The sequence below is a fragment of the Pleurodeles waltl genome, chromosome 8 (genome assembly GCF_031143425.1).
Source record: "Pleurodeles waltl isolate 20211129_DDA chromosome 8, aPleWal1.hap1.20221129, whole genome shotgun sequence".
Taxonomy (NCBI): domain Eukaryota; kingdom Metazoa; phylum Chordata; class Amphibia; order Caudata; family Salamandridae; genus Pleurodeles; species Pleurodeles waltl.
The window spans coordinates 1,100,642,741-1,100,657,582 of record NC_090447.1 but is presented as its reverse complement, the minus strand read 5'-3'; positions in this window follow the sequence as shown (position 1 = coordinate 1,100,657,582).

The following is a 14,842-nucleotide window of genomic DNA, read 5'->3' as shown; positions in this document are numbered from 1 at the left end:
CCCTACTCTGGCAATTCCTTTCCCCAGTTTCTCCCACGCTCCAGGTTCCTTCAAATCTGCACTATCTTTAGTTAGGTTAGTAAGCATACCTCTAATCTTTTTACTATTGTCAGGTATATATGAACAACAATGACGCTCGTCGAGCATCTTTCAGACTCCGCCGCTTTTTGCTAAAAGAATGTCTAAAGCAAGCCGATTTTGAAGAGTCATAGCTCTTTCCGCAATTCCGGAATTATGGCTCCAAATATGTCACCAACGACAGCAGCCGCTGTCTCTCGTTTTTGTCTAGCATGTTGTAATTCAGACATTTTAGGTATTTGCTTTAAGTCATCAATCTGGTAAATCTTTGGGAAAACTATTCCCAAATAACATGTCCCATACCATCCCTTAGGGAGACGGTAATAAGCATTAAGTCCACAAATATAATAGATCCCAGGGATCGCTGGATCCTGTCCATTTAACATGAATGTCCATTTACTCTGAAACAAAAACACATGCCTGCATTCACTCGTTCCCACAAATAAAGTGTCATGTTCAGATTTAGGCCTATATATACAAAGCCTTACTATATGTAATGCATCTATAGCTAGTTTGCCTTGCGTCTTTATTGCAGTGTAAGCATAATAATTTGCATATGTGCGATTCTCTAACCCCTTTTCTAGTCGCTCTTTCAATGCTTTGCGTCTATCATCCGTGTGATCTAAGAAACTTTTCTCTACAGGGGTCAATAAACAAGTCAGATTATTGCGGTGTGCATAAGCTGTCCCAAATGTAAGCGTTGGTTCAAAGAACCCTCTAACTAATTTTATACTATGCTCTTTAGCTAAATTGTTCAGAAACTCAATCACAGGCACAAAAGAAAACACTACATACAAATTTGAATAGAAGTATTGCACATGCTCTTGATTATAGAATCTTGTTAGTAGCAAACTACAGCTTATCCCGTAGGTTAGTGGCAAGCTATAATAGGTGAACCCCTCTTGTACTGATGAAGGAATCTTTGTGCACACATAACAATTTTTCGTATCCATGGTTTCAACACACTCGTTTAGCAAGCGATAGAAGACATTAGTGGAAAGTTCCCCTTTTGAATTAGTTCCCTCATGCAAGTGTTTTGTATCCTGCTCAAACCTTTCCCATGGTGTTAGTGTTGTATTCTCAGGTTTTGAAGCATTGTTAGTTACTTTCTTATCCAACCACGGCATTCCCACAATCACACCTACAATTATTATCGCGCACACAATACCTAATATAAGACTCAACCAACCACACACCTTACCCCTTTTGTTACTACCTCTATTATAAGCCATATCTGTAAAGAATCAGATAACAGAACAACAATCAACTTGAGGACGATATAAAACTCTCTTTTCTTTTTTTTCTTTTTCTTGATGCAAAAATCTCTTTCTCTCTGCGTGTATTTACAGCGTTTCACTCACTCCAGGACCCCTTTTGTCAATCAGGTTAGCAGCTTGTCATAATCGGATTTTCAAAGTCAATTCAGGTTATCAGTGTCACATCCGGTAATTTATAAGTATCTTTCAGCTTTCTATTTTCCTTTTCAAATTTCAGTTTTAACAAAGTCTCTTTCCCTGATTGACTTCAGCTACCGTAGTATTGGCTTGGTACTTCTCGATCAAAACAGAACGCTAAGAATTCTTGTTGCCATTCCGATGTCGTTGCATATGCCCACTCAGGCCCTCGTACATTCTATTTGCAGTTCTTTTTCTTTTCAATCTGCATTCACCTTGCAATTCTCCTTCACTTAGAGCCTCTATTCGGGATGTATCAGTTTTTTCTGTTATTGTTTCACCTGGTACGATCCTTTCTTTTGCAGCTTGTTTCTCTGGCCAGTTATCACCTTTGTGCATCTTCTTCCTACTTGTCCTTTCAGGACACTGAACAGCACCCTCCTCTTGTGCTATGGTGTTTTCTCTTGATTGACCTGCAACTGGCTCAGGGGATGCCGGTGTGCTTTGATCTCTTTCTACTATTTCCCCCTCTTCTTCTTCTGGATCTGTGACAGGTTCAAGCTCTAACCCGTATCCGTCTGCTTCTGGGAGATCCTCTCCTTCGTTTAGTTCTCCTGCTGCCTCTACTGAGATAGGCACATTGTCACCTCTCTCGAACTCGTTCACTGTTTGAGGGACTAGGCTGTTCTCAGTGGGCTCTTCTACAGTCTCAGCTCCCTCTTGGCTATTTTCAGGCCCTGAGACTTCTCTTTCTGGAACTGTTGAGTCAGAAACTTCAAGTTCCTCATCAGTTGGACACGTTACCTTCTTTGTGTGACTGGCATGTATCCAGTTTGGAACGCCCGCACATTTCACAGCAGTGGTTGTTGTCAGTATTACTTGATATGGCCCCTTCCAGCGCGGCTCCACCCACGACTTTCTCACATGCTTCTTGACAACCACCCAGTCACCGGCTTGCAGGGTGTGACCTGGATCACTGATCGGTGGCAATGTGTTGGCTTCCACCTGGTGAGAAAAAGAGCAAACCACATCAGCCAAACCTTTGCAGTGGTCCAACACCATATCATCCGTGATATTCACAAGAGCATTTGCAGGCACTGCGGGTAGCCTCATAGCTCTACCTATAAGGATCTTGTGGGGTGATAGTCCTGTCTTCTTATCAGGGGTGTTCCTCATCGACATCGGCACTAAGGGCAATGCATCTGGCCATTTCATATTGGTAGCTGCGCACATCTTCGCCATTCTTGACTTCAAGGTACCATTCATTTGTCCTACTAGTCCTGATGCTTCAGGGCGGTAGCTACAATGCAGTTTCTGTTCAATAGCTAATGCAGCACACAAGAGCCTAATCACCTCATTGTTGAAGTGTCTGCCCCTATCTGATTCTATAGAGACCGGAAACCCGAACCTGGGTATTAGTTCCCTAAGCAGCAACTTTGCAACTGTGAGACTGTCGTTTCTACGTGTGGGGTAAGCTTCAATCCAGTGGCTGAAAACACACACAATCACCAACACGTATTTCAATCCTCCACAAACAGGCATCTCAATGAAATCCATTTGCATCTTGCTAAATGGACCGCCAGCTCTCCCGATGTGGCTCAGAGTTACCACAGTCCCTTTTCCGGCATTCATCTGTTGACAGATGATGCACCTGTGACAAGTAACCTCTGCGGCATGTCTGAATTTTGGGTTAAACCAGTCAATCTTGAATGACCTGATCATTGCATCTCTCCCAAGATGTGCTTGTCCATGATAAAGGTTTGCAAATTGTGACAGAAGGCTGTTAGGCAAAACCAGTTTCCCTTCCTCTGAGACCCACAAGTCATCAGCTCTTTGTACACATTGCATTCTCTGCCAGGAATGTTTTTCCTCTTTGCTAGCACGACCCTGTAGTGTTTTTAGTTCATCTAGTGTATCAACCACCCTTAATGCAAGGTTCAAACATGTGTCATTTTCGGTTTGTGGTAACAATTCCCACTGATCCTTGAACGATATACAGTTCAATGCACAAAACCTTGCGACTTGATCTGCATAACCGTTTCCCATGGACACAAAGAGGGTCATTATGACCCTGGCGGAAGGCGGAGAAGCGGCGGTAAGACAGCCAACAGGCTGGCGGTCTTTTTTTTTGTTTTATAACCATGGCGGTTACCGCCATGGTCATCCGCCGGTTCTCCGTTCCGCCCGCCAGGGCGGAGACGAGCGCCGGGCTGGAGACCTGGGTCTCCAGCCCAGCGGCCGTCACTATACCGCCGGCGGTATTTTGACCCTGCTTACCACCGTGGATTTCCTGCAGTTTGAACCGCCATGAAATCCATGGCGGTAAGCACTATCAGTGCCAGGGAATTCCTTCCCTGACACTGATAGGGGTCTCCCCCACCCCAACTCTCTCCCCTACACCCCCCACCACCCCTGCCACCCCCCAAAGGTGACAGGGTGCCCCTCCGCACCCCGACCCCCAACATCACATCACCCATACCCACACGACACGCACGCAGGCACCACCTACACACATACACGCACACACGCCGACATACATGCCTACATCCACACAGACAGTCAGACACGCACACCCACATACAAACATACACGCACACATCCATACAGACATACCCACAGACATACACTCACTCATTCCCAAAACACGCAACACCCCCGCAAGCATACACGCACTCACACACCCCCTCTACATACACAGACGCACACACCCATGCACCCACACAACACACAACACACAACGCACCCAACACCCCTCCCCTAACGGACGATCGACTTACCTGTTCCGTCGATCCTCCGGGAGGGGACTGGAGCCATGGGGGCAGCTCCGTCGACACCACACCGCCAACAGAACACCGCCACGGCGAATCACAGGACATGATTCGCTGGGTGGTGTTCTGTTGGCGTGGCGGTGGAGCAACCTCCACTTCCCCTCCTCCCGCCAGTATGGCTGTTGGCGGCTCTCCATCCGTAAAAGGACAGAGAGCTGCCAACTGTCATAATAGGCTGAGTGGCAAACCGCCACCACTGGTGGTCTTCCGCACGGCGGTCCCTCAGCGGTCTTGTAAAAAGACCGCCGAGGTTGTAATGACCACCAAAGTCTTGTGACTTAACATGAGCATTACATTTTACCACGGCAATTTCAAGAGGTAACTGAATCGCATGTAACAAATCCTTAATTTGCTCACCATTTTTCACAGGAGAACCAGAAGAGGTCATGAAACCTCTCTGTGACCACATTTGGCCAAAATCATGTACAATTCCAAATCCGTGTCTGCTGTCAGTATAGATAGTGACTCTCAGATTCTCAGCTGCATGGCATGCCTTAGTAAGGGCAATTAACTCTTCCACTTGTGCGGAATACACTCTCTCGAGCCCGGAAGCTTCAATGATACCAGCTATGGTACACACAGCGTAACCGGCTCTCAGCATTCCGACTGAGTCTCTCAAACAGCATCCATCCACAAACATAATGCAGTCATTTTCCTTTAACTTGGTATCTTGAATATCAGGTCGGGGCTTGGTACATAGTTCTGTTACCTCAAGACAATCATGCTCCAATTCCTCTTCATTATTAATCTCAGTACTTTCAACAGGAAGTAGAGTTGCCGGGTTCAATACAGTACATCGCTTTAGTGAGACATTAGGCAACCCCAAAATGATTGTCTCATATCTGGTAAGTCGGGGATTTGTCATGTGCTGGGTTTTAGTTTGAGTCAACAAAATTTCAACTGAATGCCTTCACACTGCGTGAGGCTTTGACCAACTGCTGCAACTGCGCGCAAACAACCCGGTGAGGCTGCTGCGACGGGGTCCAAGGTAGCTGAAAAATATGCTACAGGGCGGTTTGCACCTCCATGGACCTAGGTTAAGACAGACAAAGAACAAGCATCACGTTCATGACAAAACAGTAGAAAAGGTTTTGTGTAATCAGGCATACCCAAAACTGCTGCCCTGCACATGCATTCTCTCAATTCCATAAATTACTCAAGCTCCTCTTTGGATAGGGTTATGGTATACGGTTCATCCTTAATCTCTTTGCCTGTCAGCTTTATCACTGGTTTTGAGATCATTGAGAAGTTGGGTATCCACTGAAGAGAGTAGCCCACCATTCCCAAAAACATCCTGACATCTCTCTTTGTTGTCGGGGGGTTCATTTACAAAATGGCTGTCACCCCTTCCTTCGATATTCTCCTGGACCCTCTCTCAATCAAGTGTCCTAAGTACTTTACCTCTTTCTGACAGTACTGCAGCTTCTTTGGCAACACTTTATGTCTGTTCTTTCCCAAATGATTCAATAAGGCAATTGTGTCATATTTACAGTCATCTTTTGTCCTGGACGCAATCAGCAAGTCGTCAATGTACTGTACTAGAGTCGAATTGAAAGGCAGTACTAAGGATTCTAAATCCTTTTTCAATATCTGATTGAAGATGGACGGTGACTCAGAAAACCCTTGAGAAATTCTGCACCAACTGTACACCTTGTCCAGGAATTTGAAACTGGATAAAAACTGGCTGTCCTCATGAAGAGGCACTGAAAAAAAAGCTTGTGACAAGTCTACAACGGTGAACCATTCAGCATCACACAGAACCTGAAACATGATCACTGCTGGATTTGGCACTATAGGGCAACATTTCACCACAATCTCATTTATTTTTCTCGAACCCTGCACAATTCGAACCTTACCACAAGGCTTCTTCAGACCCATTATCGGTGAATTACATGGGCTGCTCAATACCTCCTTGAGGACTCCCAGTTTTACAAAGTCTGCAATTATTTGCGACACCTGAATAAGGACATCTTGTGCCATGTGGTACTGCGGCACCTGGGGAAACACTGCATTTGCCTTTACTTGTACTTTAACTGGTTCCACTCCTTTTATCAGTCCCACTTCCTTTCCTGTCAAATCCCACACCTTTTCCGTCACCGTTCCCTGTAACTCGGCTGGTAAGTCAGTCACTGTAAGCTTCGGGAATAAAGTTATCAAAGGGTAATCTTCATTTTCGGTTTCTGCTTCCGACTCTGAGAACTGACCATCATCCCCTTCATCATCACTGTTTGTCTGCACCTCAATTCCATCATTGGAACAAGTAATCGAGCATTTCGACTTACACAGTAAGTCTCTTCCCAGTAGGGACACAGGACTCTAATCACAGACTACAAACTTATGTAGTCCCTGGAAGTTGCCAATCTCAACTTGCACCGGATCTGTAATTGGATTTGTCAAGTACTGGTTTGCTACTCCGACCACTCTTATGGTACGCCCCGAAAGTGGCAATTTCGGAACCTCTTCACTCCTGACTGTGGAGCTTGTAGCTCCAGTATCAACCAAGAATGAAACCTTGTGACCCATTACCTTTCCCTCTACATAGGGTCCCCTCTGATCTACTTCTAGGGATGCTGCAAGCCTGCACTCTTCACTGTCTGAACTCACATCTGACCATTCCTCATTCATTCCATCTTCACCATTCAATGGGAATTGCTGTACTGTATTATTTTGGCTCATCACTTGACCTGGGACCTGCTGAGGAAGCATTACCTGTTGCTGTCTCATTGGAGCTAATGGTAATTGCATTTGCTGTCTAGGTACCATGGGAACCTGTTGTTGTACTTGCTGCATTTGCGCTGATTGAACACTTGGAATTTGCATTTGCTGCATGGGCTGTAACCCTTGCATCTGAACCATATTATTTTGAAAGTTCGGGTTTTGATTTCTCAATTTTGGACCTCTCATATTTTGCAATGTACCAACATTAGTGCTTTGTTGAACGACACCATCCTGCACCACATTTGGGCATTCCCGCTTCCAATGCCCCACGCCCCCGCACGCGTGACATTGAGACATCTTTTTCATTCCTTGCGCATCATTTTGAATCACCACAGTGTTCAAGTCTAGACCGTGATTTACAAAACCTCGGCCTCGACCTCTCGGTTGCGCCTGAAACACACCATTCCCTTGCGGTTGCTGCTGTATCATCTGCTGAATTCAATTTCCCTGCATACCTGCCTGTGCAGCCCTTATCTGCATCACCATCACTTTTTCCTTTAGTTTTCTCTGTTTTAACTCAATCTCGTCACTACAGTACTTTGCGTACTGCAGCACTTCATCAATCGGCTTTGCTTGCCAAAAGATCAAATGATTCTTAATCATCTGGCTAACCTCTGGTCTCAGCCCTTCAACAAATCTGAACACGAGATGGTTTATATCTTTCGGCTCAATAGTTTCAGTACCACTGTAATGTTTGAATGCTTTCAGCAATCTCTCATAGTAAGCATGTATTGATTCTTTAATCTCCTGTGAGGTCCGGTCGATTTTCTGCCAATCAGTCACTTTCGGCGACACTTTCTGCTTCAAAAACCCAATTACCTTGTGATAATACTTCATCACCTCCTCAGAGGGTGCTCCGGTCACCTTATCCCTTGACGGCTCCTGCGTCGGCCAGTCTACCTCTCTCTTGCACTCAAGCCATAAGTTGGGCGGAACAATGATCTCAAACAAGGTATTCAGATCTTCCCAGAGACACTTTGCAAGCTTCACAAACCTATCGGTTTGTTGGTACCACTCGATCGGTTTCTCCCTCAACCTGGGATAATCATTTGTGCAAGATAGGATGTCTCCCCTGGACCACGGTACATGAATTAGAACCCCACCAGCGGTTTCTCTCATGGGTAACATCTTTACTGATTCTGTATCTGGTGAAGCTTTAGCTTTATTTGATCCCGGACTGTCACTTTTCTCCTTATCTCTTTTCTTGGCCCATCTGCCTTCCCACTTTTCTAAAGCTCCCCAGATTTGTGCACTTTGCAATATTTCTTTTAAATGCGCTTTTATTCCGGCAGATCTCATATGTTCGAAGTCTTTTGAATCAAAGTCTAACCTGTAGCTTCTTTTTAAATGTTTAGTGTTCTCAATGTCAATATTGTATTAGTCTGCCTGGTTCGCTAATTTCTGATGTACTTTACCTACTTCTTTAGTGATTTTAGGGCACAGATATCTCAATTCTGCTTCTGTTTATGACTCTAATCGGTTTACCCCCATTGTTCCTTCCACTAATTCAGCAGCTTCCACACCCAGTCTCACAAAGTTCAGGTACTCATCTCTTTCCGATCTTTCCGGCTCTACTGCAGTTACTGTAATTTTTTTGTGAAGCATAGATCTTCTCTAACCAATCACTTAACTGTTGTACCGTAAAACCTTGCAGTGAAATGTTCCCTGCATGCACCATTGGCGACTGTGAAGCATTTGTACTTATTGTTTGTGGGGTTAGCACCCCTAGTCCTGTCTGTCTCATTGCTTCCAATGGTGTTTCAACTGGGCTAAGGTCTAACAAAGACCTCGGTTTTTCGACCGCTTGCTCTCCTGGGGCCATTAACTGGGGAGTTCCTATGGACCTTCCTCTTATTACATCTTGGGTCAGTACTCCCTGATAACACATACCAGGCTTACCTTGTGCATACAATGGTACCGGCAGACCAACAGTAATTGGCAATGATATGGCAGCTGGTGTCTGACCTGGTCCCAAACCTCGTGGAGCAGCGACTCCAAAGGTCTGATCCAGTGAAGCCGGGGCAGGTATTAATGGAGGTCCTGCTTCTGGGTTATATCCCGGTAACAGTTGTGGCTGCGGCTGGGGCAGCAATTGTGGAGTTGGCTCAATCTGCACTAACCTCGATTTTGTATATATCGGGTCTGGCGGCACTATCAGATTTGTGGCAGTCTCTAGTACTGGGACGTCTGGATAGATTCTCTGTATCTGCGGTGGAGGTTGTAACTGGGTACACTGACACTATTCGGTATCGAACCCGTATCACTAGTCTGTGCTGTATCAGTAACTCCCTTCTCCTGCGTCTGGTTCCCAGGATCCGCACTAGTGCTCGGGACATTGTCGCTCACCGCATAAGGTGGCGGGCGATCATGTAATAACTGATTTAAAAATTATTCGTAATCTGAATCATCTTCTTCTTCCCAAGATCTCTTAGTTTCTTTAGGCTTACTAGAGTCTTTGTCTGGTTTACCTGTGGCTTTCTTCCCCTGTGTCTCATCTCCCTGTGTAATTGCTGAGAACAATTTTAATCCATCAACTATTCCCGTCTCCACATTTTGCTCTCATTATCCCACCTAGCTTCCGCTAGAGTCTTTTCTGCCCTTTTCATTCTTCTTTGGAACTTCTCTTGTCTCTGTTTAAGAGCCATTAAATCCCAAATTGCTAAAGCCTCATACTGAGCTGGCCTCGGAGGTGGCTTCTGTACACTTAACATCCACCTTAAATTCTCTAGAACTCTCGTATTGAACGCCCCGTGTTCTGGAAAAGCCAAACATCCCTCTTTTTCTGTCCATTTCATCCAGAAACAAGGCGCGACACCTTTTTTCTCCGTGACAAGATAAGCTGGATTTCCCTCAGGCGGTGTAGGCTCCCCTTCACTCGCCATAATGTATGTGTCTGCTTTCAGAGCGCTCTTAATAGCTTTGACAAAATTCATCTTTAAGTCTTTTCTTTTGTTTGTATTTAATCAAGAAGTGACTTTTTAGTCCCCAGGATACTCTTCACCCACCTTTCTCAACCTATTTCCTCTCACGGATGGCAGCCAATCCGTGCGCGACCCCTCTCGACAACTGACCTATCTCAGCTCGGCACCACTGAAGTCACACTCACACACTGCAGCTGACAAAGTCTTGCGGCTCGTCTGCCCCTCACTGGATTCACACCAAACTAATGCAAAAATTTCTGCGAGCACCTTAACAACAACAACACAAATTTGCCGGTTTACTACATGAAGGGTAACACATTTGCTTCACAGAGATTTCACTTGAAGCCTGGGCCGCTACTCTCTCCTTCTCAGTTCTCGCATACGCAAGCAGAATTCGACCTGCAAATCCTACTCTCGACTTGTCAATCGTTTGCTCTAGTGCACTTTAGAACTTGCCAAATCTCCATCGAAGGTTTCTCTCACACAATTGACTCAAACTCGACTTGTCAACCACACCCGATTGACCTATTAAACCGCACAAATTACAACATAAACCCAAGTGTCTCCTACACTTGTCAATATTCTCCGGAGTCTTAGACCACGACGGGTCCGTACACGAACAACCAACCACGTGGATAATTTTGAGTACAAAGCGCCACACTCATATGAAGTACACAGACTTCCCTACACTCATACTGCGGAGCACGCCCACTCCTACTAAAAGAACATTTACCTGGCCTAGATACACACAAACTTCACAAATCACCTGCAAAATGCATAAGCTGAGCAAGCGCAAATCCTACACCACACATGCTAAAACGCTGAGAACATTCCCAACTCACTTAGGCAGGCTCCGAGATCCCGGGAAAGTCATGGTGAATTTAGAAACACATCATACCTCCAATTTGCATTATCTCAGAAAAACAGTCTAAACAATAATTCTCCATCCTAGGGCCCCAAAGGGCCAAACCGTCGCTCTGCTACCAGAACTGATAACGCGTCCCTTTATGATAATTTATTACACATCAGGACTCGTTTTAGGCCAATGAATCTATTGACCCAGTTAAGAGACACCTTAGGACGGGATAGCTCATCAATATGTCAATCAATACGTCAATAATGTCATCAATATTTATCACGACAATACACTTCACTTTAGTCAAAGTCATTAATCAATTCAAGATTCTACCATGACCTTACAGCCATAAATAACCACACCAGTTTAGTAGAATTGTATGAGTTTTAGTCCCTATTGCTTACAAATCTAATAGCAGGTGTGTCAATCTCAAAACCAAGAAACATAATAGAATAGTCACAATATGGCAACTTTGGTAAGATTTAATTAAAGCAAGAATCACAAACATCAGAACATAACACGGCGTGAACATAGATCAATTTAGCAGAGTGTCAATAATGCGTCAGTTCAACAAAGCATAGATTCGGTTGTTTGTCTATTTGCGTCAGTTTAGTGAACACCTGTCCTAACCACTGATTAGCATTAGCATGTTGGGCTTCATGCAAAACAATTTAGAACATCAATTTGGAAAACATCTAACTATGGTCTCTGTCAAAAGTAAGCAGTTGGTACCTAGAAAGGAAAAGCAAACAGACAAATCACAATTGCATTGTCATAATTACCCTCCAAAGTTTAGGTCAGCGCACAGGTTCAGTCTTCGTCTTCAGGACATCAGTCAATTCGCCATCAGTCAGAACTCAGCTCCGGGGCAAAAGGGCACTTCCCTCATAAGGAGGTAAAGTGTAAAATGGACAATCTAAGGGCGAGGATGGTTTAAAGTAAACCAACAAGTCACCAAACAGATTGACAGAGTTTCTGGATAAAATCAATAGCATTCCCTACCTAATTCTAAATGGCTCCCCGTGACAGGGGTTTTTATCCCTTTTTCATTGTACATTCCCCCAAACTTTTATTGGACATTTGTTATACCACACTATCTTTAACCTATCAGAAAACACATTAGGTCACCTACCTCTTCACCCCACATTATTTCACAGACATTTTTTTGTCTCCATAATTGACGTCTTCAGAGGTGGCACGTCTGGTATGATTTCATCTTTCTGTAATTCTTTGCACATCTTTTGGTCAGTAGCTCCATTGTCTTCACCGGTTTGAATGACCTTGTACATTACATTCATCTACACTGTAAAAGTTGTGGGAACGGATCTAGCATGGTTACATTCGTCTTCTAGTTTGAAGAAAAAAAAACATACGGGGTCATGTCCATTTGTGAGTCAGCACACTGCAAGATAGAAAAATACATTTAATATGAGAGCCAAGCAGCTAAGCTTTGGCTCATGCTATCTTAAGGCCTATGAAGATTTAGCACAGATTCAACAACGTAATCATTAGTATAAACTTATATAAACATTTTAGTCATCATCATTAGTCTGCGTATACATTGGCGGCCACTCCACGTGGTCACATTTCAGGTGCACATTTAAGCAAAATTACTATTACAGTTTCTATGCAGCATTATCACACATTAATTCATAAACTTTTCATGTTAATATAAATTATATAAGCTACGCTCTCTCTCAAGACCTCTGGACAAATGAATCATGCATATGCGATCAAATCATTTCGAATTTGGACTACTATATACAACAAACAATAAGGAAATAGAATATATATAGAATATATGGAGTACACTTACCACTGAGGACACTGAGCATTATTAAAATCAGGATATATTTGGAATGTATTCCCTCCTTGCAAAGAACTATATAACCGTGTATCATCTGCATAAAGATCATACCAAACACCTTGTTATGATTGAAGCGTCAGAATAGGTTCAACGGGGTTGAATAGTAAATCAACAACAGTGGGCTTTTGGAGACACTATAGGTTACAGGAAAACTTTCTGAAAGAGACTCGCCAATTTTTACATTCGTTGGGGAGATTTAATTCAAACCATCATAGAACGTTAATTTTGGGCATTTCTTGGAACAGTATAGGGGCGGGGATCATAGTCCTTCATATCAAAGGTTGAGGATAGTTCTATAATAATTGTTAAAATATAGAAACATTAAAAAATTAAGAGGCAGCTGTCAGTTAAGTGAAATTTATTGTTGACTAACGAAAATCATTAATACTTTGAAACCGAACCCAGTTTCCATTGAATACATTAGATTATTTAACTGATTAAAAACAAAAATGCAGTCTGTGCAGGCAGAGAACTCTGCAAAACAGTTACTAGATTTACACTATTGTCATTTTACTGCAACACATTTATATGGCTTCATCACACTTTTAGGGAGTAGGCAGTGCAGATTTGCAGACAGCTCTCGGTTTCAAGTGTATTCAGGCTTAGAATGCTGACTGCACCACTGTTTTAATTTCTTGCTTAATGCTCTGAACCAGATCAAACCTTCTGTTTCATCCACAATAATGTCCAAAGTACTCCCATTAAAGGGTGCTTTCCAATTCACAAAAAGACAAACCATTTGAGCATTTTCATTTTGACGGGGCAAAGATTCATAAATAATTGAGCAAAGATGTTGCCATAGTATCGCAACTGGGTCTAAATCTAGTCAAGACAATTTGAGCAATAAGGCTGTAAGGATACAATTAAGGGTTATCTCAGAATTACAATTTTTACCATGGAAGTTAATACACATCCTTTCCATAACTCACAAAGAAGTGAAGTGAAAAGAAGTCAAGGAATGGAGAGATAATTAGTTACACTGGTTTACAGAATCTAACGTACATATAACCATTGAAAGGCGATTTAGACAAGATCACTGATACGCTTGATGGATCTTAATAGCTGCACAACTTATGTGTTATTCAGAATTCATTCTTGATCTTGGAACTGAAGAGTCAAATTCAAGCCTGCAAAATTATTATCACATAGCTAGGCAAAATGTTTACTCCTAGCTGTGTCAAAAACTATGTTCCCTTTCCATTTATTTAGCCCATTCACATAGGCCCAGAATTTGCTTCAGTTGCTCAACCACATGTCAAAGAGACATAGGAAAACATATTTTCTTTAGTTGCCTTGAACAAATGTGACTTTAACTCAAGGAAATCCAAAAGAAGAACACTCACACAATCAAATCAAAGATTAAAAGATAAAGAATAAAATATTGTAAAATAGATTGTCAAATGTTTATGAAATACTTGTTTTTGGACTTTGACTGTGTCACTTGTGGTAAATTCACTGTAAATGTATTGAGAGTGCTAAATGCAAGTGTCTGCATTCTAATATAAGGTTGATTTTGCAAAGCTTGAGTTAGAGACTCTGGCTAGTGGCACATGAACACATGAGCACACTTGTTTGTGCATGTGTGCAATTTGTGCATTTTAGACTACTGTTGCTCACAACCGGGTATTCATGGACAGGTAGCTTGTCATGGAAGGTACTCTTCAAGGATTGGTATTGACCTGGGGAAGATCTTATAATGTTAGTGGGCATTTATAGTGTATATCTCTACAGTGATTTCTTTAGGTTTGTGGTGATTACACTTTATTACACAATATAGGCAAAATCTTCTTCAAAGTACAAGGTTGCCCATCTTTGGCCTACAGGCTCAAACTAATTATGAATCTACATATAAACACACCCTCACACTCCAAATCTAGATCTAAATTTAGCATATAACATCAAACCTACACTGCTTATGGTTTTTGGGAATTATAATTTTTTTCATGGCTCCGCTCATAAACAGATTATCGGTCTTTGTCAACCCTATTTATCTAAATTAGTTACTCTGCTCTCCAGCAGGAGGACCAAACGCCCTCACACATAAAAGGGCAATTAACATTAGTTAACAAGGTTCCTAGAAAAAGAAAGGGTATGGAGAACATCTTTATCTGTTTATCTCTTTAAAACAAGAATTTACAATAAATATATTCAAAACATGTAAGAATAAAAAATAGAACAAC